General features: G+C 40.7%; 1 long non-coding RNA gene across 1 annotated transcript; it reads right to left on the reverse strand.

Moving 5' to 3' along the window:
* Positions 1-1,415: 1,415 nt before the first annotated feature.
* LOC137654315 (uncharacterized) lies at positions 1,416-24,764 on the reverse strand. Its single transcript, XR_011046590.1, has 3 exons — positions 24,636-24,764; positions 2,567-2,654; positions 1,416-2,081 (listed from the first exon to the last, which is right to left on the reverse strand). It is a non-coding gene; the product is annotated as an uncharacterized lncRNA (long non-coding RNA).
* Between the last annotated feature and the right edge of the window lie 1,420 nt (positions 24,765-26,184).

Below are 26,184 nucleotides of genomic sequence, written 5' to 3' on the forward strand. Positions count from 1 at the left end.
TACATACTGTAGAATACAGGAGAGGACAATCTAGTAAATAAATCCACTCTCAGCAATGATATTCACTCCATTGTTCCAACCATCCCCTGAAATATTCATTTCAGTCAATTAAGAACTCTGCTTGAAATTACGCGTGGATATACCGTGAAGGTGTCCATCGGTAAGATATAAATGAATTATTTCATGTACAAACGAATATTTTTGGAATATAAAAGGTTAGTTTTAACTAGTCCAAACAATGGGTTCTCGCATGATTCAAAAGACGCGTAACGAAGACAAACGTCCACGACAACCCTTGGCTTGGTCGAGTGACGTCAACCATTTCTAGACAACCAGTAGGCTTACGTATGTACTCGTTTAATATTATCGTCATTGAAGGATTACTTATCCCATGATACATTGCATTCTTTATTCATTATTGATTCCTCTTCAGCATTTTCCCCATTTTTTAAAATGAACAATTACCATCATTATAATCATTGTTCATAAATCTCATTATAAATATCAAGTTCGAAACGTCATATTGTAGGAGTGTAATCTGCTATCCGAATACACCTATGACATTATAGCACGAATATATTAATTAAGAAATTATTGTAAAGAGAACAGCAACATTTTCATTCCACCTTTTAAAAGGACACATTATTAGCTTCCAGGAACGAAAACAATAATAGACATGAGATACTCGTCCATTCTTTTTCTTTTTCACCTTCTTCTCTCCCTGTTCTTTTGTCTTTCGTGAAAAAGAAAACTTCCTCATTTATTTCATAATTACTGCTGAGCAATAACATTTGGGATAATATTTAAAGTGGAGGTCGTCTTTTAACCATCAATTGTAGTGAGACAATATTTTTTTTACAACATTTCTTTTCATGGAAAGATACAATCAGGAATCGGATAGAACAAGCTCTCTCTCTCTCTCTCTCTCTCTCTCTCTCTCTCTCTCTCTCTCTCTCTCTCTCTCTCTCTCTCCAAAGTCTGGGATAGGGTTAACTTCAAATGGTAGAAATGTCAGCTACTGAGGAAGATGGTACTTGATACAATTGTTTTCGATACAGAGTCGTTTGGTATGGGGTAGAGAGAGAGAGAGAGAGAGAGAGAGAGAGAGAGAGAGAGAGAGAGAGAGAGAGAGAGAGAGTTTTAACGTTTCTAATACCATTACCCACTTTAGTTCGATACAAATGAAATGTTTGTGATCTTTCAGTTTTGAAATTAAAATTTCAAGCAAAAAGAAAAAGTAATTTATAAACAAAATAGATTAATAATAGAATTAATGAACTAATAAATGAAAATCAGTAATGATACCGAGCTTACTGATTGAAAAGTGAACTAATCTTGATTAAGAAAAACATTCATAGACATTCGAAATTCCTTTAAGACAATCAATCAAACAAGGAAGGAGAATTAACAATCTCTGAACATCGATGCTTTATTTCTACTTGAAGGTGGAAGAAACATAAAGGAAAAAAAAACATTGTTTTCAAGTTACACAAGTAATGTATTGACATTCGAAGGAAACAGGAACGTGAAAACACAAGTTATAAGATTTTCTTCTAGAATACAAATGAATGCTTTTATATACTTTTATTACTATGTATCTCATTCGCTATGGTTTTGAAGAACGTTTTTACTCTTCACGTGTCTTTCGTCAGTTGTCTTTCTTTGTGCGTGTGTATGTACGCCTAAAGACTACCCATTGTGTTGCTTTGGATATCTGATTCCACAGGCGGTCATGGTGTCTCACTTTACCCCTCGAGATAGAAAAGTCTTAGCCTAGCACACATGGACTAGGTCTACAGGTTTTCGTGTTCAACCCTTATCATTGTTTCTCGTCCCCTGTCAACCCAACCCTCGTCCCTCGTCTGTCGTGTGGAGAGCTTGAGTTCAGGCTCTACACGTCCTCTGTGTCTTCTTCCCCCCCAACTCCCGCGGGGCAGCAGACGAATCTCATGTCGACCAGACAAAACCTCTCACAGCCTTCCTTCTCATCGTTCGCGTCATCGAAGATTTTGATGAACGTCGCCTTGTTGACCGTGACCGAGGCTTTCGACTCTGCGCCCGAGATTATGGCCGGGTGGCCGCTGATTTGGGAGGGAATGGGCGTTACTGCCTTTGTCATGGTTCTCAAATGGTAAATGATTACATTAAAGATGGAATTAATAAACAAGCAGAATTCAAGTTATTTTGTCCCTAAATTTCTATTATTAAATATTCATTCAAAATATGTCTTAGAGGCAATTTTCTAATCTAACTTGTTTCTAGATGTTCTATAGGCTTCTTACTCTTCTTGTTAAAATTCTGAACGTGTCGTCTTTGCTGGCAAGAGCGAGATGAAAACAAGTTTATGATTAGGCCTACTGTCCTTTTACGTTAGAGCAAGTTGCCAACTGCCAAAGAATAAGAAAGGATTGGAATGTATTAAATACATTCTAGTTATTGCTTGGGATATTAATGTTTTATTATTGAGTCTATCTCGGTTCACAAAAGTTGCATCACATTTTAATTAGGAGTTTAGGAAATGAAAAATAGATTTCAATAATCGTAGTGGAAAATCGACTCTTGTTACCTTTCTAACGGGTCACTGGACTCTCCTCCGGCGTCTTCTTGAGGCAGGGCACAAGCGACCACCAGGCCCAAGAAGATCATTGCTAATACTGCAAAATAACACAAAAAGAAATATCAGAGATTATAAAAACAACCACTTTCTGAGTGGGATACCTTAAGTTGGGAAAGGGTTTGCGAAAAGCCATGATCAGCATAACTGTATCAGTCGGGGCCACCCATACTAGGTTGGTTGGCTGTGAGCGATCAGACGGAAATCATCCACCTTCACCAATCCGCACTGGCCAGTGAGGTGATGAAAATTTGGCAATCTCCAAACATGATTAATGGCATGTCTGAGGCCTTTGTCCTGCAGTGGAGTAGAAACGGCTGTATTTGTTGTTGTATACATATCAGACAAGATTTTATTTATGTCTGGAGTTTGGCCAATTTTCATCACCAAGATGGCCATTGCAGATTGGTGATGGTGAGAGATTTTTTTATGTTAGCTCATAGCAAACCAACCTAGAATCGGTGGCTCCCTTACAGCTATGCCGATCATGGCTAAACGCAAACCATTTCACCTCGTTAAGATATTCCCTTTCATACCCTTTCTGAGTGAAGAATCCTTAAGGTGGGAAATGGTTTATGAATAGCCATGATCAGCAAAGATGTAAGAGACAGGTACACTCATACTAGGTTGGATTGATGCACACTTTCACACGGAATTCTTCCACCATCACCAATCCGCACTGTATTCATATCTAGACATTGGCCAATTTTCATCACCTAGATGCATATTGCAGATTGGAGATGGTGGGAGATTTTCACAGGTTATCTCAGAGCAAACCAACCTATTATGAGTGGCCCTGACTCGTACAGCTTTGCTGATCATGGCTATATGCAAACCTTTTTACCTCGTTAAGGTATCCCCTTGCTGACCATTTCTAATTGGGGATACCTTGAGGTGGGAAAGGGTTTGCGTACAGCCATGATCAGCAAAAACAGTACGGTTCGAGGCCACCCATACTAGTATGGTTTGCAGCAAGCTTTCAAACAGAAATCTCCCACCATCACCAATCCGCACTCTATTCATATCTTGAGTTTAAAAATTTTCATCACCAAGACTGCCATTACAGATTGGTGATGGTGGGAGATTATCATATCTTAGCTCATAGCAAACCAATCTAGTTTGGGTGGCCCTGACTCATACAGCTTTGCTGATCATGGCTATATGCAAACCCTTTTACCTTGTTAAGGTAAAACAGCAAAACAGTACGGTTCGAGGCCACCATACTAGGTTGGTTTGCTGCAAGATTTCAAACAGAAATCTCCCACCATCACCAATCCGCACTCTATTCATATCTTGAGTTTGAAAATTTTCATCACCAAGATTGCCATTACAGATTGGTGATGGTGGGAGATTATCATATCTTAGCTCATAGCAAACCAATCTAGTTTGGGTGGCCCTGACTCATACAGCTTTGCTGATCATGGCTATATGCAAACCCTTTTACCTTGTTAAGGTAAAACAGCAAAACAGTACAGTTCAAGGCCACCATACTAGGTTGGTTTGCTGCAAGATTTCAAACAGAAATCTCCCACCATCACCAATCCGCACTCATTTCATATCTTGAGTTTGAAAATTTTCATCACCAAGAATGCTATTACAGATTGGTGATGGTGGGAGAGTATCATATTTTAGCTCATAGCAAACCAATCTAGTTTGGGTGGCCCTGACTCATACAGCTTTGCTGATCATGGCTATATGCAAACCCTTTTACCTTGTTAAGATAAAACAGCAAAACAGTACGGTTCGAGGCCACCATACTAGGTTGGTTTGCTGCGAGATTTCAAACAAAAATCTCCCACCTTCACCAATCCGCACTCTATTCATATCTTGAGTTTGAGAATTTTCATCACCAAGAGGGCCATTACAGATTGGTGATGGTGGGAGATTATCATATTTTAGCTCATAGAAAACCAATCTAGTTTGGGTGGCCCAGACTCGTAAAGCTTTGCTGATCATGGCTATATGCAAACCCTTTTACCTTGTTAAGGTAAAACAGCAAAACAGTACGGTTCGAGGCCACCATACTAGGTTGGTTTGCTGCAAGATTTCAAACAGAAATCTCCCACCATCACCAATCCGCACTCTATTCATATCTTGAGTTTGAAAATTTTCATCACCAAGATTGCCATTACAGATTGGTGATGGTGGGAGATTATCATATCTTAGCTCATAGCAAACCAATCTAGTTTGGGTGGCCCTGACTCATACAGCTTTGCTGATCATGGCTATATGCAAACCCTTTTACCTTGTTAAGGTAAAACAGCAAAACAGTACGGTTCGAGGCCACCATACTAGGTTGGTTTGCTGCGAGATTTCAAACAAAAATCTCCCACCATCACCAATCCGCACTCTATTCATATCTTGAGTTTGAAAATTTTCATCACCAAGAATGCCATTACAGATTGGTGATGATGGGAGATTATCATATCTTAGCTCATAGCAAACCAATCTAGTTTGGGTGGCCCTGACTCATACAGCTTTGCTGATCATGGCTATATGCAAACCCTTTTACCTTGTTAAGGTAAAACAGCAAAAGAGTACGGTTCGAGGCCACCATACTAGGTTGGTTTGCTGCGAGATTTCAAACAGAAATCTCCCACCATCACCAATCCGCACTCTATTCATATCTCGAGTTTGAGAATTTTCATCACCAAGAGGGCCATTACAGATTGGTGATGGTGGGAGATTATCATATTTTAGCTCATAGAAAACCAATCTAGTTTGGGTGGCCCAGACTCGTACAGCTTTGCTGATCATGGCTATATGCAAACCTTTTTCCCTTGTTAAGATAAAACAGCAAAACAATACAGTTCGAGGCCACCATACTAGGTTGGTTTGCTGCGAGATTTCAAACAGAAATCTCCCACCATCACCAATCTGCACTCTAATCATATCTTGAGTTTGAGAATTTTCATCACCAAGACGGCCATTACAGATTGGTGATGGTGGGAGATTATCATATTTTAGCTCATAGCGAACCAATCTAGTTTGGGTGGCCCTGACTCATACAGCTTTGCTGATCATGGCTATATGCAAACCCTTTTACCTTGTTAAGGTAAAACAGCAAAACAGTACGGTTCGAGGCCACCATACTAGGTTGGTTTGCTGCGAGATTTCAAACAAAAATCTCCCACCATCACCAATCCGCACTCTATTCATATCTTGAGTTTGAAAATTTTCATCACCAAGATTGCCATTACAGATTGGTGATGGTGGGAGATTATCATATCTTAGCTCATAGCAAACCAATCTAGTTTGGGTGGCCCTGACTCATACAGCTTTGCTGATCATGGCTATATGCAAACCCTTTTACCTTGTTAAGGTAAAACAGCAAAACAGTACGGTTCGAGGCCACCATACTAGGTTGGTTTGCTGCAAGATTTCAAACAGAAATCTCCCACCATCACCAATCCGCACTCTATTCATATCTTGAGTTTGAAAATTTTCATCACCAAGATTGCCATTACAGATTGGTGATGGTGGGAGATTATCATATCTTAGCTCATAGCAAACCAATCTAGTTTGGGTGGCCCTGACTCATACAGCTTTGCTGATCATGGCTATATGCAAACCCTTTTACCTTGTTAAGGTAAAACAGCAAAACAGTACGGTTCGAGGCCACCATACTAGGTTGGTTTGCTGCAAGATTTCAAACAGAAATCTCCCACCATCACCAATCCGCACTCTATTCATATCTTGAGTTTGAAAATTTTCATCACCAAGATTGCCATTACAGATTGGTGATGGTGGGAGATTATCATATCTTAGCTCATAGCAAACCAATCTAGTTTGGGTGGCCCTGACTCATACAGCTTTGCTGATCATGGCTATATGCAAACCCTTTTACCTTGTTAAGGTAAAACAGCAAATCAGTACGGTTCGAGGCCACCATACTAGGTTGGTTTGCTGCGAGATTTCAAACAAAAATCTCCCACCATCACCAATCCGCACTCTATTCATATCTTGAGTTTGAAAATTTTCATCACCAAGAATGCCATTACAGATTGGTGATGGTGGGAGAGTATCATATTTTAGCTCATAGCAAACCAATCTAGTTTGGGTGGCCCTGACTCGTACAGCTTTGCTGATCATGGCTATATGCAAACCTTTTTACCTTGTTAAGGTAAAACAGCAAAACAGTACAGTTCAAGGCCACCATACTAGGTTGGTTTGCTGCAAGATTTCAAACAGAAATCTCCCACCATCACCAATCCGCACTCTATTCATATCTTGAGTTTGAAAATTTTCATCACCAAGAATGCTATTACAGATTGGTGATGGTGGGAGAGTATCATATTTTAGCTCATAGCAAACCAATCTAGTTTGGGTGGCCCAGACTCGTACAGCTTTGCTGATCATGGCTATATGCAAACCCTTTTTACCTTGTTAAGGTAAAGCAGCAAAACAGTACAGTTCAAGGCCACCATACTAGGTTGGTTTGCTGCAAGATTTCAAACAGAAATCTCCCACTATCACCAATCCACACTCTATTCATATCTTGAGTTTGAGAATTTTCATCACCAAGATTGCCATTACAGATTGGTGATGGTGGGAGATTATCATATCTTAGCTCATAGCAAACCAATCTAGTTTGGGTGCCCTGACTCATACAGCTTTGCTGATCATGGCTATATGCAAACCCTTTTACCTTGTTAAGGTAAAACAGCAAAACAGTACGGTTCGAGGCCACCATACTAGGTTGGTTTGCTGCGAGATTTCAAACAAAAATCTCCCACCTTCACCAATCCGCACTCTATTCATATCTTGAGTTTGAGAATTTTCATCACCAAGAGGGCCATTACAGATTGGTGATGGTGGGAGATTATCATATTTTAGCTCATAGAAAACCAATCTAGTTTGGGTGGCCCAGACTCGTACAGCTTTGCTGATCATGGCTATATGCAAACCTTTTTCCCTTGTTAAGATAAAACAGCAAAACAATACAGTTCGAGGCCACCATACTAGGTTGGTTTGCTGCGAGATTTCAAACAGAAATCTCCCACCATCACCAATCTGCACTCTAATCATATCTTGAGTTTGAGAATTTTCATCACCAAGACGGCCATTACAGATTGGTGATGGTGGGAGATTATCATATTTTAGCTCATAGCGAACCAATCTAGTTTGGGTGGCCCTGACTCGTACAGCTTTGCTGATCATGGTTATATGCAAACCTTTTTCCCTTGTTAAGATAAAACAGCAAAACAATACAGTTCGAGGCCACCATACTAGGTTGGTTTGCTGCGAGATTTCAAACAGAAATCTCCCACCATCACCAATCTGCACTCTAATCCTATCTTGAGTTTGAGAATTTTCATCACCAAGACGGCCATTACAGATTGGTGATGGTGGGAGATTATCATATTTTAGCTCATAGCGAACCAATCTAGTTTGGGTGGCCCTGACTCGTACAGCTTTGCTGATCATGGCTATATGCAAACCTTTTTCCCTTGTTAAGGTAAAACAGCAAAACAGTATAGTTCGAGGCCACCATACTAGGTTGGTTTGCTGCAAGATTTCAAACAGAAATCTCCCACCATCACCAATCCGCACTCTATTCATATCTTGAGTTTGAGAATTGTCATCACCAAGAGGGCCATTACAGATTGGTGATGGTGGGAGAGTATCATATTTTAGCTCATAGCAAACCAATCTAGTTTGGGTGGCCCTGACTCGTACAGCTTTGCTGATCAAGGCTATATGCAAACATTTTTCCCTTGTTAAGGTAAAACAGCAAAACAGTATAGTTCGAGGCCACCATACTAGGTTGGTTTGCTGCAAGATTTCAAACAGAAATCTCCCACCATCACCAATCCGCACTCTATTCATATCTTGAGTTTGAGAATTTTCATCACCAAGACGGCCACTACAGATTGGTGATGGTGGGAGATTATCATATTTTAGCTCATAGCGAACCAATCTAGTTTGGGTGGCCCTGACTCGTACAGCTTTGCTGATCATGGCTATATGCAAACCTTTTTCCCTTGTTAAGGTAAAACAGCAAAACAGTATAGTGCGAGGCCACCATACTAGGTTGGTTTGCTGCAAGATTTCAAACAGAAATATCCCACCATCACCAATCCACACTCTATTCATATCTTGAGTTTGAGAATTTTCATCACCAAGAGGGCCATTACAGATTCTGATGGTGGGAGAGTATCATATTTTAGCTCATAAGAAACCAATCTAGTTTGGGTGGCCCCGACTCGTACAGCTTTGCTGATCATGGCTATATGCAAACCTTTTTACCTTGTTAAGGTAAAAAAGCAAAACAATACAGTTCAAGGCCACCATACTAGGTTGGTTTGCTGCAAGATTCAAACAGAAGTCTTCCTTCATCACCAATTCGCACTCTAATCATATCTTGAGTTTGAGAATTTTCATCACCAAGACGGCCATTAGAGATTGGTGATGGTGGGAGAGTATCATATTTTAGCTCATAGCAAACCAATCTAGTTTGGGTGGCCCTGAATCATACAGCAGTGCTGATCATGGCTATATGCAAACCTTTTTCCCTTGTTAAGGTAAAACCGCAAAACAATACAGTTCAAAGCCACCATACTAGGTTGGTTTGCTGCGAGATTTCAAACAGAAATATCCCACCATCACCAATCCGCACTCTATTCATATCTTGAGTTTGAGAATTTTCATCACCAAGACGGCCATTACAGATTGGTGATGGTGGGAGATTATCATATTTTAGCTCATAGCGAACCAATCTAGTTTGGGTGGCCCTGACTCGTACAGCTTTGCTGATCATGGCTATATGCAAACCTTTTTATCTTGTTAAGGTAAAACAACAAAACAGTACAGTTCGAGGCCACCATACTAGGTTGGTTTGCTGCGAGATTTCAAACAGAAATCACCCACCATCACCAATCCGCACTCTATTCATACCTTGAGTTTGAGAATTTTCATCACCAAGACGGCCATAACAGATTGGTGATGGTGGGAGATTATCATATTTTAGCTCATAGCAAACCAATCTAGTTTGGGTGGCCCAGACTCGTACAGCTTTGCTGATCATGGCTATATGCAAACCTTTTTACCTTGTTAAGGTAAAAAAGCAAAACAATACAGTTCAAGGCCACCATACTAGGTTGGTTTGCTGCAAGATTCAAACAGAAGTCTTCCTCCATCACCAATTCGCACTCTAATCATATCTTGAGTTTGAGAATTTTCATCACCAAGACGGCCATTAGAGATTGGTGATGGTGGGAGAGTATCATATTTTAGCTCATAGCAAACCAATCTAGTTTGGGTGGCCCTGAATCATACAGCAGTGCTGATCATGGCTATAAGCAAACCTTTTTACCTTGTTAAGGTAAAACCGCAAAACAATACAGTTCAAAGGAACCATACTAGGTTGGTTTGCTGCGAGATTTCAAACAGAAATATCCCACCATCACCAATCCGCACTCTATTCATATCTTGAGTTTGAGAATTTTCATCACCAAGACGGCCATTACAGATTGGTGATGGTGGGAGAGTATCATATTTTAGCTCATAGCAAACCAATCTAGTTTGGGTGGCCCAGACTTGTACAGCTTTGCTGATCATGGCTATATGCAAACCCTTTTACCTCGTTAAGATAAAACAACAAAACAGTACAGTTTAAGGCCACCATACTAGGTTGGTTTGCTGCGAGATTTCAAACAGAAATCTCCCACCATCTCCAATCCGCACTCTATTCATATCTTGAGTTTGAGAATTTTCATCACCAAGACACCCATTACAGATTGGTGATGGTGGGAGAGTATCATATTTTAGCTCATAGCAAACCAATCTAGTTTGGGTGGCCCAGACTTGTACAGCTTTGCTGATCATGGCTATATGCAAACCCTTTTACCTCGTTAAGAAAAAACAACAAAACAGTACAGTTTGAGGCCACCATACTATGTTGGTTTGCTACGAGCTTTCTAACAGAAATCTTCCACCATCACCAATCTTCACTCTATTCATATCTTGAGTTTGAGAATTTTCATCACCAACACGGCCATAACAGATTGGTGATGGTGGAAGATTATCATATTTTAGCTCATAGCAAACCAATCTAGTTTGGGTGGCCCCGACTTGTACAGCTTTGCTGATCATGGCTATATGCAAACCTTTTTACCTCGTTAAGATAAAACAGCAAAACAATACTGTTTGAGTCCACCATACTAGGTTGGTTTGCTGCAAGAGTTCAAACAGAAATATCCCACCATCACCAATCCGCACTTTATTCATATCTTGAGTTTGAGAATTTTCATCACCAAGACGGCCAATACAGATTGGTGATGGTGGGAGAGTATCATATTTTAGCTCATAGCAAACCAATCTAGTTTGGGTGGCTCTGAATTGTACAGCTTTGCTGATCATGGCTATATGCAAACCTTTTTACCTCGTTAAGGTAAAACAGCAAAACAGTACAGTTTGAGGCCACCATACTAGGTTGGTTTGCTGCGAGATTTCAAACAGAAATCTCCCACCATCACCAATCCGCACTCTATTCATATTTTGAGTTTGAGAATTTTCATCACCAAGACGGCCATTACAGATTGGTGATGGTGGGAGAGTATCATATTTTAGCTCATAGCAAACCAATCTAGTTTGGGTGGCCCTGACTCATACAGCTTTGCTGATCATGGCTATATGCAAACCTTTTTACCTTGTTAAGGTAAAACAGCAAAACAGTACAGTTCAAGGCCACCATACTAGGTTGGTTTGCTGCGAGATTTCAAACAGGAATCTCCAATCATCACCAATCCGCACTCTATTCATATCTTGAGTTTGAGAATTTTCATTACCAAGAGGGCCATTACAGATTGGTGATGGTGGGAGATTATCATATTTTAGCTCATAGCAAACCAATCTAGTTTGGGTGGCTCTGAATTGTACAGCTTTGCTGATCATGGCTATATGCAAACCTTTTTGCCTTGTTAAGTTAAAACAGCAAAACAATACAGTTCGAGGCCACCATACTAGGTTGGTTTGCTACGAGCTTTCTAACAAAAATCTTCCACCATCACCAATCCGCACTCTATTCATATCTTGAGTTTAAGAATTTTCATCACCAAGACGGCCATAACAGATTGGTGATGGTGGGAGATTATCATATTTTAGCTCATAGCAAACCAATCTAGTTTGGGTGGCCCTGACTCATACAGCTTTGCTGATCATGGCTATATGCAAACCTTTTTACCTTGTTAAGGTAAAACAGCAAAACAGTACAGTTCAAGGCCACCATACTAGGTTGGTTTGCTGCGAGATTTCAAACAGGAATCTCCCATCATCACCAATCCGCACTCTATTCATATCTTGAGTTTGAGAATTTTCATTACCAAGAGGGCCATTACAGATTGGTGATGGTGGGAGAGTATCATATTTTAGCTCATAGCAAACCAATCTAGTTTGGGTGGCCCAGACTCGTACAGCTTTGCTGATCATGGCTATATGCAAACCTTTTTCCCTTGTTAAGGTAAAACAGCAAAACAATACAGTTCGAGGCCACCATACTAGGTTGGTTTGCTGCGAGATTTCAAACAGAAATCTCCCAACATCACCAATCTGCACTCTATTCATATCTTGAGTTTGAGAATTTTCATCACCAAGAATGCCATTACAGATTGGTGATGGTGGGAGATTATCATATTTTAGCTCATAGCGAACCAATCTAGTTTGGGTGGCCCTGACTCGTACAGCTTTGCTGATCATGGCTATATGCAAACCTTTTTCCCTTGTTAAGATAAAACAGCAAAACAATACAGTTCGAGGCCACCATACTAGGTTGGTTTGCTGCATGATTTCAAACAGAAATCTCCCACCATCACCAATCTGCACTCTATTCATATCTTGAGTTTGAGAATTTTCATCACCAAGAGGGCCATTACAGATTGGTGATGGTGGGAGAGTATCATATTTTAGCTCATAGCAAACCAATCTAGTTTGGGTGGCCCTGACTCGTACAGCTTTGCTGATCATGGCTATATGCAAACCCTTTTACCTTGTTAAGGTAAAACAGCAAAACAGTACAGTTCAAGGCCACCATACTAGGTTGGTTTGCTGCGAGATTTCAAACAGAAATCTCCCAACATCACCAATACACACTCTATTCATATCTTGAGTTTGAAAATTGTCATCACCAAGAGGGCCATTACAGATTGGTGATGGTGGGAGAGTATCATATTTTAGCTCATAGCAAACCAATCTAGTTTGGGTGGCCCTGACTCGTACAGCTTTGCTGATCAAGGCTATATGCAAACTTTTTTCCCTTGTTAAGGTAAAACAGCAAAACAGTATAGTTCGAGGCCACCATACTAGGTTGGTTTGCTGCAAGATTTCAAACAGAAATCTCCCACCATCACCAATCCGCACTCTATTCATATCTTGAGTTTGAGAATTTTCATCACCAAGACGGCCATTACAGATTGGTGATGGTGGGAGATTATCATATTTTAGCTCATAGCGAACCAATCTAGTTTGGGTGGCCCTGACTCGTACAGCTTTGCTGATCATGGCTATATGCAAACCTTTTTCCCTTGTTAAGGTAAAACAGCAAAACAGTATAGTTCGAGGCCACCATACTAGGTTGGTTTGCTGCAAGATTTCAAACAGAAATCTCCCACCATCACCAATCCGCACTCTATTCATATCTTGAGTTTGAGAATTTTCATCACCAAGAGGGCCATTACAGATTGTGATGGTGGGAGAGTATCATATTTTAGCTCATAAGAAACCAATCTAGTTTGGGTGGCCCCGACTCGTACAGCTTTGCTGATCATGGCTATATGCAAACCTTTTTACCTTGTTAAGGTAAAACCGCAAAACAATACAGTTCGAAGCCACCATACTAGGTTGGTTTGCTGCGAGATTTCATACAGAAATATCCCACCATCACCAATCCGCACTCTATTCATATCTTGAGTTTGAGAATTTTCATCACCAAGAAGGCCATTACAGATTGGTGATGGTGGGAGAGTATGATATTTTAGATCATAGCAAACCAATCTAGTTTGGGTGGCCCTGATTCGTACAGCTTTGCTGATCATGGCTATATGCAAACCCTTTTACCTCGTTAAGATAAAACAACAAAACAGTACAGTTTGAGGCCACCATACTATGTTGGTTTGCTACGAGCTTTCTAACAGAAATCTTCCACCATCACCAATCCGCACTCTATTCATATCTTGAGTTTGAGAATTTTCATCACCAAGACGGCCATAACAGATTGGTGATGGTGGAAGATTATCATATTTTAGCTCATAGCAAACCAATCTAGTTTGGGTGGCCCCGACTTGTACAGCTTTGCTGATCATGGCTATATGCAAACCTTTTTACCTCGTTAAGGTAAAACAGCAAAACAATACTGTTCGAGTCCACCATACTAGGTTGGTTTGCTGCAAGAGTTCAAACAGGAATATCCCACCATCACCAATCCGCACTTTATTCATATCTTGAGTTTGAGAATTTTCATCACCGAGACGGCCAATACAGATTGGTGATGGTGGGAGATTATCATATTTTAGCTCATAGCAAACCAATCTAGTTTGGGTGGCTCTGAATTGTACAGCTTTGCTGATCATGGCTATATGCAAACCCTTTTACCTTGTTAAGGTAAAACAGCAAAACAGTGTAGTTTGAGGCCACCATACTAGGTTGGTTTGCTACGAGATTTCAAACAGAAATCTCCCACCATCACCAATCCGCACTCTATTCATATCTTGAGTTTGAGAATTTTCATCACCAAGACGGCCATTACAGATTGGTGATGGTGGGAGAGTATCATATTTTAGCTCATAGCAAACCAATCTAGTTTGGGTGGCCCTGACTCATACAGCTTTGCTGATCATGGCTATATGCAAACCTTTTTGCCTTGTTAAGGTAAAACAGCAAAACAATACAGTTTGAGGCCACCATACTAGGTTGGTTTGCTGCGAGATTTCAAACAGAAATCTCCCACCATCGCCAATCTTCACTCTATTCATATCTTAAGTTTGAGAATTTTCATCACCAAGACTGCCATTACAGATTGGTGATGGTGGGAGATTATCATATTTTAGCTCATAGCAAACCAATCTAGTTTGGGTGGCCCCGACTCGTACAGCTTTGCTGATCATGGCTATATGCAAACCTTTTTACCTTGTTAAGGTAAAACAGCAAAACAATACAGTTCGAGGCCACCATACTAGGTTGGTTTGCTACGAGCTTTCTAACAAAAATCTTCCACTATCACCAATCCGCACTCTATTCATATCTTGAGTTTGAGAATTTTCATCACCAAGACGGCCATAACAGATTGGTGATGGTGGGAGATTATCATATCTTAGCTCATAGCAAACCAATCTAGTTTGGGTGGCCCCGACTCGTACAGCTTTGCTGATCATGACTATATGCAAACCTTTTTATCTTGTTAAGGTAAAACAGCAAAACAGTACAGTTCGAGGCCACCATACTAGGTTGGTTTGCTGCGAGATTTCAAACAGAAATCTCTCACCATCACCAATCCGCACTCTATTCATATCTTGAGTTTGAGAATTTTCATCACCAAGACAGCCATTACAGATTGGTGATGGTGGGAGATTATCATATCTTAGCTCATAGCAAACCAATCTAGTTTGGGTGGCCCCGACTCGTACAGCTTTGCTGATCATGACTATATGCAAACCTTTTTACCTCGTTAAGGTATCCCCTTGCTGACCATTTCTGAATGGGGATACATCAAGGTGGGAAAGGGTTTGGGTACAGCCATGATCAGCAAAACAGTACGGTTCGAGGCCACCCCTACTAGGTTGGTTTGCTACGAGCTTTCTAACAGAAATCTTCCACCATCACCAATCTGCACTATATCCATATTTTGAGTTTGAGAGTATTCATAACCAAGATGGCCATTACAGATTGGTGATGGTGGGAGAGTATCATATTTTAGCTCATAGCAAACCAATATAGTTTGGGTGGCCCCGACTCGTACAGCTTTGCTGATCATGGCTATATGCAAACCCTTTTACCTTGTTAAGGTAAAACAGCAAAACAGTACGGTTCGAGGCCACCATACTAGGTTGGTTTGCTGCGAGATTTCAAACAGAAATCTCCCACCATCATGAATCCGCACTCTATTCATATCTTGAGTTTGAGAATTTTCATCACCAAGACTGCCATTACAGATTGGTGATGGTGGGAGATTATCATATTTTAGCTCATAGCAAACCAATCTAGTTTGGGTGGCCCCGACTCGTACAGCTTTGCTGATCATGGCTATATGCAAACCTTTTTACCTTGTTAAGGTAAAACAGCAAAACAGTACGGTTCGAGGCCACCATACTAGGTTGGTTTGCTGCGAGGTTTTAAACAGAAATCTCCTACCATCACCAATCTGCACTCTATTCATATCTTGAGTTTGAGAATTTTCATCACCAAGACGGCCATTACAGATTGGTGATGGTGGGAGATTATCATATTTTAGCTCATAGCAAACCAATCTAGTTTGGGTGGCCCTGACTCGTACAGCTTTGCTGATCATGGCTATATGCAAACCTTTTTACCTTGTTAAGGTAAATCAGCAAAACTACAGTTCGAGGCCACCATACTAGGTTGGTTTGCTGCGAAATTTCAAACAGAAATCTCCCAACATCACCAATCCGCACTCTATTCATATCTTGAGTTTGAGAATTGTCATCGCCAAGAGGGCCATTACAGATTGGTGATGGTGGGAGAGTATGATATTTTAGCTCATAGCAAACCAATCTAGTTTGGGTGGCCCAGACTCGTACAGCTTTGCTGATCATGGCTATATGCAAACCTTTTTACCTCGTTAAGGTATCCCCTTGCTGACCATTTCTGAATGGGGATACATCAAGGTTGGAAAGGGTTTGCATATAGCCATGATCAGCAAAACAGTACGGTTCGAGGCTGTAGATTATTGTATATATTATCTTTCGTATATGCACCCTTAACTATTCATAAATTCTGTCCGTTACAAACACATGCGCATAAGTCGCACTGTCAGCACTCCGTGCATGCGCATGGATAGTCGTCTTGCTTCTCTTGGCACGAGCTGTACGCCTTGCAGAGCACCACTGTTCATAACCCCTTGCTGTGTGGAATAAATGTAATTTACGACTCGGGATTTTACTTCTCCATTTCTGCAATCATCTGTCTTCATCTACAAGACATCATCACCTATCACCAGAGGCCACCCCTACTAGGTTGGTTTGCTACGAGCTTTCTAACAGAAATCTTCCACCATCACCAATCTGCACTATATCCATATTTTGAGTTTGAGAGTATTCATAACCAAGATGGCCATTACAGATTGGTGATGGTGGGAGATTATCATATTTTAGCTCATAGCAAACCAATCTAGTTTGGGTGGCCCTGACTCGTACAGCTTTGCTGATCATGGCTTTTTGCAAACCTTTTTACCTTGTTAAGGTAAAACAGCAAAACAATACAGTTCGAGGCCACCATACTAGGTTGGTTTGCTGCGAGATTTCAAACAGAAATCTCCCACCATCATCAATCCGCACTCTATTCATATCTTGAGTTTGAGAATTTTCATCACCAAGACTGCCATTACAGATTGGTGATGGTGGGAGATTATCATATTTTAGCTCATAGCAAACCAATCTAGTTTGGGTGGCCCCGACTCGTACAGCTTTGCTGATCATGGCTATATGCAAACCTTTTTACCTTGTTAAGGTAAAACAGCAAAACAATACAGTTCGAGGCCACCATACTAGGTTGGTTTGCTGCGAGATTTCAAACAGAAATCTTCCACCATCACCAATCCGCACTCTATTCATATCTTGAGTTTGAGAATTGTCATCACCTAGAAGGCCATAACAGATTGGTGATGGTGGGAGATTATCATATTTTAGCTCATAGCAAACCAATCTAGTTTGGGTGGCTCTGAATTGTACAGCTTTGCTGATCATGGCTGTATGCAAACCTTTTTACCTTGTTAAGGTAAAACAGCAAAACAATACAGTTCGAGGCGACCATACTAGGTTGGTTTGCTGCGAGATTTCAAACAGAAATCTTCCACCATCACCAATCCGCACTCTATTCATATCTTGAGTTTGAGAATTGTCATCACCAAGAAGGCCATAACAGATTGGTGATGGTGGGAGATTATCATATTTTAGCTCATAGCAAACCAATCTAGTTTGGGTGGCTCTGAATTGTACAGCTTTGCTGATCATGGCTTTATGCAAACCTTTTTACCCCGTTAAGGTAAAACAGCAAAACAGTACAGTTCGAGGCCACCATACTAGGTTGGTTTGCTGCGAGATTTCAAACAGAAATCTCCCACCATCACCAATCCGCACTCTATTCATATCTTGAGTTTTAGAATTTTCATCACCAAGACGGCCATAACAGATTGGTGATGGTGGGAGATTATCATATTTTAGCTCATAGCAAACCAATCTAGTTTGGGTGGCTCTGAATTGTACAGCTTTGCTGATCATGGCTATATGCAAACCTTTTTACCTTGTTAAGGTAAAACAGCAAAACAGTACAGTTCGAGGCCACCATACTAGGTTGGTTTGCTGCAAGATTTCTAACAGAAATCTCCCACCATCACCAATCCGCACTCTATTCATATCTTGAGTTTTAGAATTTTCATCACCAAGACGGCCATAACAGATTGGTGATGGTGGGAGATTATCATATTTTAGCTCATAGCAAACCAATCTAGTTTGGGCGGCCCCGACTCGCACAGCTTTGCTGATCATGGCTATATGCAAACCTTTTTACCTTGTTAAGGTAAAACAGCAAAACAGTACAGTTCGAGGCCACCATACTAGGTTGGTTTGCTGCGAGATTTCAAACAGAAATCTTCCACCATCACCAATCTGCACTCTATTCATATCTTGAGTTTGAGAATTTTCATCACCAAGACGGCCATTACAGATTGGTGATGGTGGGAGATTATCATATTTTAGCTCATAGCAAACCAATCTAGTTTGGGTGGCCCCGACTCGCACAGCTTTGCTGATCATGGCTATATGCAAACCTTTTTACCTTGTTAAGGTAAAACAGCAAAACAGTACAGTTCGAGGCCACCATACTAGGTTGGTTTGCTGCGAGATTTCAAACAGAAATCTCCCACCTTCACCAATCCGCACTCTATTCATATCTTGAGTTTGAGAATTTTCATCACCAAGACGGCCATTACAGATAGGTGATGGTGGGAGATTATCATATTTTAGCTCATAGCAAACCAATCTAGTTTGGGTGGCCCTGACTCGTACAGCTTTGCTGATCATGGCTATATGCAAACCTTTTTACCTTGTTAAGGTAAAACAGCAAAACAGTAGACTTTGAGGCCACCCTACTAGGTTGGTTTGCTGCGAGATTTCAAACAGAAATCTCCCACCATCACCAATCCGCACTCTATTCATATCTTGAGTTTGGGAATTTTCATCACCAAGACGGCCATTACAGATTGGTTGTGGTGGGAGATTATCATATTTTAGCTCATAGCAAACCAATCTAGTTTGGGTGGCCCTGAATCATACAGCAGTGCTGATCATGGCTATATGCAAACCTTTTTACCTCGTTAAAGTATCCCCTTGCTGACCATTTCTGAATGGGGATACATCAAGGTGGGAAAGGGTTTGCGTACAGCCATGATCAGCAAAACAGTACGGTTCGAGGCCACCCCTACTAGGTTGGTTTGCTACGAGCTTTCTAACAGAAATCTTCCACCATCACCAATCTGCACTATATCCATATTTTGAGTTTGAGAGTATTCATAACCAAGATGGCCATTACAGATTGGTGATGGTGGGAGAGTATCATATTTTAGCTCATAGCAAACCAATCTAGTTTGGGTGGCCCTGACTCGTACAGCTTTGCTGATCATGGCTATATGCAAACCTTTTTACATTGTTAAGGTAAAACCGCAAAACAGTACAGTTTGAGGCCACCATAAAAGGTTGGTTTGCTGCGAGATTTCAAACAGAAATCTCCCACCATCACCAATCCACACTCTATTCATATCTTGAGTTTGAGAATTTTCATCACCAAGACGGCCATTACAGATTGGTGATGGTGGGAGAGTATCATATTTTAGCTCCTAGCAAACCAATCTAGTTTGGGTGGCCCTGACTTGTACAGCTTTGCTGATCATGGCTATATGCAAACCTTTTTACATTGTTAAGGTAAAACAACAAAACAATACAGTTCGAGGCCACCATACTAGGTTGGTTTGCTGCGAGATTTCAAACAGAAATCTTCCACCATCACCAATCCGCACTCTATTCATATTTTGAGTTTGAGAATTTTCATCACGAAGACGGCCATGAGACATTGGTGATGGTGGGAGATTATCACATTTTAGCTCATAGCAAACCAATCTAGTTTGGGTGGCCCTGACTTGTACAGCTTTGCTGATCATGGCTATATGCAAACCTTTTTACCTTGTTAAGGTAAAACAGCAAAACAATACAGTTCGAGGCCACCATACTAGGTTGGTTTGCTGCGAGATTTCAAACAGAAATCTCCCACCATCACCAATCCGCACTCTATTCATATTTTGAGTTTGAGAATTGTCATCACCAAGAGGGCCATTATAGATTGGTGATGGTGGGAGAGTATCATATTTTAGCTCATAGCAAACCAATCTAGTTTGGGTGGCCCCGACTCGTACTGCTTTGCTGATCATGGCTATATGCAAACCTTTTTACCTTGTTAAGGTAAAACAGCAAAACAGTCCAGTTCATGGCCACCATACTAGGTTGGTTTGCATTTCAAACAGAAATATCCCACCATCACCAATCCGCACTCTATTCATATCTTGAGTTTGAGAATTGTCATCACCAAGACGGCCATGAGAGATTGGTGATGGTGGGAGATTATCACATTTTAGCTCATAGCAAACCAATCTAGTTTGGGTGGCCCTGACTTGTATAGTTTTTCTGATCATCGCTATATGCAAACCTTTTTACCTCGTTAAAGTATCCCCTTGCTGACCATTTCTGAATGGGGATACATTAAGGTGGGAAAGGGTTTGCGTACAGACATGATCAGAAAAATAGTACTGTTCTAGGCCACCCATACTAGGTTGGTTTGCTGCGAGCTTTCAAACAGAAATCTCCCACCATCACCAATCTGCACTCTATTCATATCTTGAGTTTAAGAATTTTCATCACCAAGACGGCCATTACAGATTGGTGATGGTGGGAGAGTATCATATTTTAGCTCATAGCAAACCAATCTAGTTTGGGTGGCCCTGACTTGTACAGCTTTGCTGATCATGGCTATATGCAAATCCTTTTACCTTGTTAAGGTAAAACAGCAAAACAGTACAGTTCGAGGCCACCATACTAGGTTGGTTTGCTGCGAGATTTCAAACAGAAATCTCCCACCATCACCAATCCGCACTCTATTCATATCTTGAGTTTGAGAATTTTCATCACCAAGACAGCCATTACAGTTTGGTGATGGTGGGAGAGTATCATATTTTAGCTCATAGCAAACCAATCTAGTTTGGGTGGCCCTGACTCGTACAGCTTTGCTGATCATGGCTATATGCAAACCTTTTTACCTTGTTAAGGTAAAACAGCAAAACAGTACAGTTCGAGGCCACCATACTAGGTTGGTTTGCATTTCAAACAGAAATCTCCCACCATCACCAATCCGCATTCTATTCATATCTTGAGTTTGAGAATTGTCATCACCAAGACGGCCATTACAGATTGGTGATAGTGGGAGATTATCATATTTTAGCTCATAGCAAACCAATCTAGTTTGGGTGGCCCTGACTTGTAGTTTTGCTGATCATTGCTATATGCAAACCTTTTTACCTCGTTAAAGTATCCCCTTGCTGACCATTTCTGAATGGGGATACATCAAGGTGGGAAAGGGTTTGCATACAGCCATGATCAGCAAAACAGTACGGTTCGAGGCCACCCCTACTAGGTTGGTTTGCTACGAGCTTTCTAACAGAAATCTTTCACCATTACCAATCTGCACTCTATTCATATCTTGAGTTTGAGAATTGTCATCACCAAGAGGGCCATTACAGATTGGTGATGGTGGGAGAGTATCATATTTTAGCTCATAGCAAACCAATCTAGTTTGGGTGTCCCTGACATGTACAGCTTTGCTGATCATGGCTATATGCAAACCTTTTTACCTCGTTAAGGTATCCCCTTGCAGACCATTTCTGGGTGGGGATACATTAAGGTGGGAAAGGCTTTGCGGACAGCCATGATCAGCAAAACCAGTACTGTTTGAGGCCACCCATACTAGGTTGGCTTGCTGTGAGCTCTCATACAGAAATCTTCCACCATCACCAATCCCCACTCTATTCATTTCCTAGGGTTCAGAATTTTCATTACAAAGACGGCCATTATAGTTTGGTGATGGTGGGAGATAATCATTTGTTTCTCATTGCAAGCCAATCTATTATGGGTGGCCCTGGCTCATACGGCGTTGCTGATCATGGCTCTACTTAAACCCTTTCACCAATTTAATGTATTTCCAGCCAGACCCTTTCTGAATGGGGATACTTTAAGGTGGGAAAGTGTTTGAGTATAGGCATGATCAGGCAAGCTGTGAGTCGGAGCCACCCATACTAGATTGGTTTCCCATGAGCTATCATACAGAAATCCCCTATCAACACAAATATGCAATTGCTGTCTTGGTGATGAGAATTGATCAAACTCGACACATGAATATAGTGTTTACTGATAATGGTGGAAGAATTCCGACTGAACTCTCACAGCAAACCAACCTAGTGTTAGTGGCACTGACTCGTACAGCTTTGCTGATTATGGCTATACGCACACCCTTTCCCACTTTAAGTATCTTCGGTCAGAAAATGGCTCACAGGGGATATCTTATTGAGGTGAAAGGGTTCGCATATAGCCATGATCAGCAAAGCTGTATGAGTCAGGCCGCACATACTAGTTTTGTTTGCTGTGAGTTATCATACGGAAATATCCCACCATCACCAATCTGCAATGGCCTTTTCGGCAATGAAAATTGACCAAATTCAAGACATGAATAAATTCATATCTGATTTTTTGTTTTGTAATGGAGTCGAAACGGAGGCATTTTTTGTTAGATAATATGTATATAACATCAAATACAGCTATTTCTAGTCCACTGCAGGACAAAGGCCTCAGACATGTCCTTATTTATGTATGGAGTTTGCTCAATTTCCATCAACACGCTGGCCTGTGCGGATTGGTGATGAAGGAAGATCTCCATCTGATCGGTCACAGCAAACCAACCTAGTATGGGCGGCCCCGACTCATACAGATTTGCTGATTATGGCTATACTGAAACAGTTTCCCACGTTAAGGTATCCCCACTCAGAAAGAGGCTGAAAGGGGATATCTTAAAGTGGTGAAAGGGTTTGCGTCGAGCCATGATCAGCAAAGCTTTACGAGTCGGGTCCACCCATACTAGGTTGGTTTGTTATGAGCGATCAGACGGAACTCTTCCTCCATCACCAATCTGCACTGGCCAGCGTGTTCATGAAAATTGGTCAAACTCCAGACATGAATAAGGATATGTCTGAGGCTTTTGTCCTGCAGTGGACTGGAAACGGCTGTATTTGTTGTATTTACATTATGCAACAACAAATGCTGTTTTTACTTCACTGCAGGACAAAGGTATCAGACATGTCTTTATTCACGCCTTGAGTTTGTCAATTTTCATTGCCAAGACGGCCATTGCAGACTGGTGATGGTGGGAAATTTTTTATGATAACTCATAGCAAACCCTGTCTATTTCAGCTCTGCTGATCAATTCCGCACACAAACCCCTTCCCCATGTTAAGGTATCCTCCCCATTCAGAATAATATATATAAATTTATTCACATACATTTGTATGGTTGTATGTGCGTGCAGAACATTGATAGCTTTTGTTTCTTTTTGTAAGCTGCGTGACAAATGTCCCTCGCTTAAAGGAACATAGGCCCTTTTTCCTCTACATTTCAGTATATCTTAAAATTTCAATGACCCGTCCTCTGAAAGGCGAGAGGAAGGTGATGGGGTTTGACTCCCTTTGACGCAAAGACGAAAATTGTCGTCACACGCGCATGGAAATGTGACGTGTAATGCCAGAACGTTCTAGAAGGCTCATCTAGATGCTAGCTAGCCTCCAGCAATGGAGTCCGCGTTTCTTCGAAAGTAGATCGCCATTTCCTGCGTTTCATGTAAAACGAGATTGCATGATATTCTTTGGATGATCCAATTGATTCGCTGTATCCTTTTAAATGTTATAAAGATTCTATTTTCCCTGTTGGAGTCCTTGGTCTTATAGCATCTGCCTTCCCAACTAGGGTTGTAGCTTAATAAGTAATAACAAAACGAACAAGCAAACTTACCGGAGGGTTTCTTTGAAGAAACGAATGTAGCTCTCTTTGTTTCTCTCAATAAGACGTTTTGATTCAATTTTGAACACAAATCTTCATTTATCACACCTATCCCACTAATTGAAGGCTGAGGAATCCTATACCTTTGAAGTTTAATTACTATTCCTATTGGTCAACTACAAGTATTCATAGGTCTAATAAGCGAACGTAGAGCTTTCTGATGTTGAGGCATATCGATTGCCACGGCTACCGTGTAAGATACGAGATGAAAAAAAAAAAAATAACATATACGAAAAGAAAATATAGACTTCTATCCGTTTGGTAGTAGATAAATTTTTGAAAATAATGCAAGAAATAATTTGGGGTTACTATAAAAACGTCAGGTCAAAAATGGCTCGACGTATACTTGTATTTTCTAGAACTCCGGAGAATCTAACTTTTTCGTAATATTGCAAAATCACGTTGTTCTAGAATGCGGTGAGGCTTACGGTTCAAAAGAGAAAGCAATAACCAACGCACAAATGCATTCTATACCTGACTTTCTTCATGTTGCTACTCAGGCTTGAGAGAGAGAGAGAGAGAGAGAGAGAGAGAGAGAGAGAGAGAGAGAGAGAGAGAGAGAGAGAGAGATTGAGAGGCAATAAATAGATAGGCCTTTGTAGAGAGAGAGAGAGAGAGAGAGAGAGAGAGAGAGAGAAATAAAAAAATACCTTTTTCCATGCTTGCAGGAACGATGTTGACGACAGGGAGACGTGTCGATGACTAAGGAATTAGTCGGCATTGGCCCACCTGATATTGAGAACATGCAATCTTGCACGCAGTTCATTTTTCATATCTGTTTATACTACTATATTGCATGGATTTTAGAATTAGAATAGATTATTAATATAGATGGGCTATACATTGTATCTTGCTTTAAGAACTTTAGAAATGAATAATTAATAAGCACTTATTCAGTTAATCTAAATTAAAACTTGTTAGGGTATCAATAGTTCATTTTTAAACGTTCCATCTTTATTCACTGAGAAAGTTTTCAAAACATGATTCGATCGGTAAAAGTACAACATGAGAGAAATTTTGGGAAATGAAGAAACCTTTATAGATTTGTCTATAACCAAACACGTCAGTAAGACAAACATTCATCTGAATTGGACAAGTTTGGAAGTTCTTTTCCGTTGACTTGACAGAAAAATCTACAGAAATGGAAATGTTTATATTAAACCCACAACAACCTCGACGGGAAATCAGCCCAACATGGAACACCAGCACGTATAGTTCAATAACATTCGAAGAGGATGGTGATGGTCTCCAGTATTGTATTGCCAAATGTATAGGCCAAATGATGTGAAAGAACTCAAAACGGTTTCACCTCGTCATCGGTCCCAGTCCCAGGTCTCGAGGAAAAGTAAACCTCAGATGTGAAACGATAACAAGGTATTGATTTTTTTTCTTTTTAATTATCTTTGCTGATTGCCTGTGGAAGGCCTTTGTTTAGATCCTTTTAAAGGATGTCTTGAGGGACAACTTAATCGTCTACTCTACTGTAACTAGCCCACCCCATCCCTAGCACACGCAAAAATGTACATACACACGCGCGCTCTTATACAAACACATGCGCACTTGAGTGCACACGCACACCAACGCAAGCGCTTGCTTCCACACATACGTTAGAACACGCTTCTACTCACACGTACGCGTTTGCTTGTTTGCTTGTTAAAATAAACATTGTATCACACTGACAATATCTCAATATTTCATAACAGGCAAACCAACAGTATTGTTGGGGATATACATAATCACCAACGCTCATTGTATAGTTCTTGCATAATCATTAACGTTTCGTGTATCTTTCAACCGATTGGATATTTGTATAGAAGACTACGGAAAACAAATGCTATATGACTCCATGTGAAGAAAATTATATTTCATAAGAGAGAGAGAGAGAGAGAGAGAGAGAGAGAGAGAGAGAGAGAGAGAGAGAGAGAGAGAGAGAGAGAGAGAGAGAGAGAGAATGTTAAATGCATTTAAAGAAAATAACCAAGCTTGAGATTAATATACTGTAGTTTTATTTAAAATCTAGTTCCATAAGAAATTATTCATTGAAAATCGGGTGATGGTGCTGATGTGCTGATGTGCTAATGTGTGTGTTCGAGCGTTGAGGCACCGTAAGTGTAGTTAGCGCATTTGCGCGTTCGATTCTTGCGACTGTGGTATCATACAAGCAGGACCCACTTAGAGTCAGGTCTGCCAGACAGAATC

Source organism: Palaemon carinicauda, chromosome 15, assembly GCF_036898095.1.
Source record: "Palaemon carinicauda isolate YSFRI2023 chromosome 15, ASM3689809v2, whole genome shotgun sequence".
Lineage (NCBI taxonomy): Eukaryota > Metazoa > Arthropoda > Malacostraca > Decapoda > Palaemonidae > Palaemon > Palaemon carinicauda.